Source organism: Puma concolor, chromosome B1 (genome assembly GCF_028749965.1).
Source record: "Puma concolor isolate L17-30 chromosome B1, mPumCon1.1.hap2, whole genome shotgun sequence".
NCBI lineage: Eukaryota > Metazoa > Chordata > Mammalia > Carnivora > Felidae > Puma > Puma concolor.
Window position 1 is genome coordinate 94,024,451 of NC_141670.1, and position 3,930 is coordinate 94,028,380.

The window sequence follows — 3,930 nt, forward strand, 5'->3', positions numbered from 1 at the left end:
TTCAACGTTTATTTTATTTTTGGGACAGAGAGAGACAGAGCATGAACGGGGGAGGGGCAGAGAGAGAGGGAGACACAGAATCGGAAACAGGCTCCAGGCTCTGAGCCATCAGCCCAGAGCCTGACGCGGGGCTCGAACTCACGGACCGCGAGATCGTGACCTGGCTGAAGTCGGACGCTTAACCGACTGCGCCACCCAGGCGCCCCTACCTTTTTTTATAAGTACCTATTTAAATCCTTATTAATTTTTTTTTTGTGTGTGTATATACCTGAAAATCAAATGGCTCATCATATGGTAATGTCATGCTTTACGTTTTGAGGTACCATCAGACTGTTTTCCACAGCGGCTACACAATCTTATGTTACCACCAACAATGCACAAGTGTTCTTATTTCTTCACATCCTTGTCAATACTTTTGTTTTCCATCCTACTTAGTTGTCAATATTGCAGACATCCTAGTAGATATGAAGTGGAATCTCACTAATTTGAATTCCCATATTGACTAATCATGTTGAGCATCTTTTCAGGTACTTATTGGTCAGTTGTATATATACTTTGGACAACTATCTATTCAAATCCTTTGCCTGTTTTTAACTGGCTTCTCTTTTTGGCATTGAGTTGCTCTTTATGTATTCTGGATACTAAATCCTTATCAGATATTTATGATTTATAAATATTTTCTCTAGTACTGTAGGTTGTGTTTTGATTATAGTTTTAATGTTTTTATAAAGTAATTCATGTGAGATTTTTAATTTAAAAATGACATATTGTAAAAAACTAGCAAAGTAACACTAAAATTTATTAAATGAGTTAATATAAGTTTTAGAATTACTAATGGGAGCACATGCTGTATTTGAAAATTCTTCCTGGATCTCATTCTGTTAGAAAGAGACTATTCTAGGGCACCTGGGTGGCTCGGTCGGTTAAGCCTCCAACTTCAGCTCAAGTCATGATCTCCCAGTTTGGTTGGTAAGTTTGAACCTTGCACTGGGCTCTTTGCTGACAGCTCAGAGCCTAGAGCCTGCTTGAGATTCTGTGTTTCCCTCCCTCTTCCCCTCCTCTGCTCATACTCTGTGTCTCTCTGTCTCTCAAAAATAAATAAACATTTTTAAAAATCTTAAAAAAGACTATTCTTATTTGCCTGAGATATATTCAAATTCAATCATTCCAATAAATGTTATGAGTCATGTTAATCAGCTGTTATTTATGGAAATTCTTCTTAAAGAGATGCTCAATAAGTATACAAATCATGAAAAATTCTTGCACAAGTTTTTAGCAAACTATAAATAAAAATTATCTTCCTTAATATTATGATTAATATATTAGAAAACTATCACAAAAATATTATGTTACACACACAACATTATGTAAACTTGAGAAATATTACTGCCTGTTAAATACAGAAGAAGATAACATGACTATTGGTCACTTGATGGTCAACATTTAGCAGAACATACTAAGCAAAACTTGAAGGGTAAAAATATAATATAAATTACTAAGAAGATAATGTTATGCATAAGGACTCCCAGATGAAAAAGTTTGCACAGAAAAGTACCTACCTTCAAAAATTCAGATGGCCATTCAATGAGAAAGAATGAAATATGGCCCTTTGCAGCAACGTGGATGGAACTGGAGAGTGTGATGCTAAGTGAAATAAGCCATACAGAGAAAGACAGATACCATATGGTTTCACTCTTATGTGGATCCTGAGAAACTTAACAGAAACCCATGGGGGAGGGGAAGGAAAAAAAAAAAGAGGTTAGAGTGGGAGAGAGCCAAAGCAAAAAAGACTCTTAAAAACTGAGAACAAACTGAGGGTTGATGGGGGGGGAGGTGGGGGATGGGTATTGAGGAGGGCACCTTTTGGGATGAGCACTGGGTGTTGTATGGAAACCAATTTGACAATAAATTTCATATATTGAAAAAAAAATTCAGATGGCCATTTCACCATTAAAGCCATTTTGGTGACAAAAACAAAACAAAATAAAACCTTACGATACGTATATGCTGATATTTTCTCAAGTCTGTCTTGGGTGGTTTTTCTCTGTTTAAGTTTTTAAAGCAGAAGTTCTCAAGGTCAGAAAATATTCTTCTTTAGTTTTAAGAGTTCATCGATTTAATATGTCCAAGAATAAAACACAATTAAATATTTGCATAATACGAGTAAGTATTCTTTTCAGAGCATTCTGATGATTTAAATATTTTTGCATTGATCTAAATACTCCTTTGTGATTACATAGAGTAAATATATTCTATCCAAAAGTGCACCCTGTGCCATGAATATATTTGCTAATCTAGAAAAACAGAAAATATTTTCAGTAGAAATGACATCCTATAATAGGTTAGTTTCCTGAAAAATTTGGGAACAAAGAGAATTTTAAAACAATATTGATAAAACTGACCCAATAGTACAATGAATAAATTACTATCATCTCTGTTGTTCAGGTGGCTAATCTGTGAGTTTAAGAGGTTAATAATTTGTCAAAATATAAACGAAAACAAGACTGATTCTCCACACAGTCAGTGCTTCCATCAATTCCATTGTTTTTGCAACAATTAAGGACAGAAAACAGGTTTTGAGAGATAATAATAAGAGCCTGTTGATGATTTCTTGTGCCAGAATAAAAAGAGACAGAGGTAGATATGTTAGATGCTGGATAGATAGATAGATAGATAGATAGATAACAGATAATTCATTGTATGTGTGCTTCAAGCCACAGTTACTGGACTAGTGTCTTAAACAGAATATTACTAGGTAATTTGTTTTTTTTTTTGAAAGTAAACTTGAATAAGATATTTAAGAAAAGATAAAAGTATACATCATCACTAAGTGGGTTTATTCCAAGTATGTAAAACTGTTTCAATGTTCAGAAAAATTAGTATAATCAATCAGATCATCAGGCTAAAAAAAAAAAAATCACACCCTCAAATGAATAAAATCAGAAAAAAAAAAAAAAAAGACAAAATCTAACATCCCCTTTCACGATGATGGAAAAAAATGGAAAAAGAACAAAGACAACAAAAAAACCTCTCAGCAAACTAAAAATAGAAGGGAACTTCCACACCTCAAGTGTGAGGAAATGGCATTCAGATTCACCAAGTCTTCCATGGTGTTTCTCAAAGCAGCACTGTCCTTTTCATTCATGAACAAGAAACATAGAGTGCCAAGACCTGTCCTTGTGTGTCCTCTTCAGCCAGTGGAGCTTTTTTGAAATCTGGGTCCTGATGAAGTGCCCAAATTGTTTCAAGCAACCCAAAGAGTCAGAATGGTGGTGGGGAAGCATTCCAGAGGACTTGTCTCACCTATTCCATAAAGGATGGCCCCAAAGCAAGATGGACCAAAAAGCACATTCCCATCCACAGTCTTCTCGGAAAGGCTAGAGATTTTCACGGAAACGATGGTTTCTATGATGGGGTCCAGCACCATGATGAAGAGGAGGAAAACTCATCAAATTTGTGGAGACCAGAGGAGGAAATGGTGGCAGAGGCTGCTGCACTGTGGTTTGCTTTCAGTGGGGCCGGCAGGTCAGTGACTCCAACAAATCCCAAGGCAGAAAGAAAAGGCTCTGATTCTCTAAGACTCTGCAGCTTTGGAAATGCTAAGCAGATTTTATGACAACCTACAACTCAGCAACCAATTGTGAAGCATTTTACTACACTTGTGGAAGGCATGGTGATTATGTTTCCATCCAGATGGCTGACAGGCTAACGAAAACAAAGGCGTAGACAGCCCTTTTACACTTCCTCGGTTACACGCTTCCAATAAAACTTTTTCTAAATTGCCCCTTGGCCTGCATGGAAATAAAATGGTGGTTAAAATATAGTTTTTTTTAAATTTTTATCAAAAAATTTTGATAAATACCATGCACAAAAACCCTATATCATACTTAATGGTGAGAAACTAGATGCCTTCCCCTAAGATTGGGAAAC

The 3,930-nt window shown here is 35.9% G+C and overlaps 1 pseudogene; it reads left to right on the forward strand.

Moving 5' to 3' along the window:
• The first annotated feature begins 3,080 nt into the window (after positions 1–3,080).
• LOC112858820 (bis(5'-adenosyl)-triphosphatase pseudogene) lies at positions 3,081–3,640 on the forward strand (annotated as a pseudogene).
• Positions 3,641–3,930: the final 290 nt, after the last annotated feature.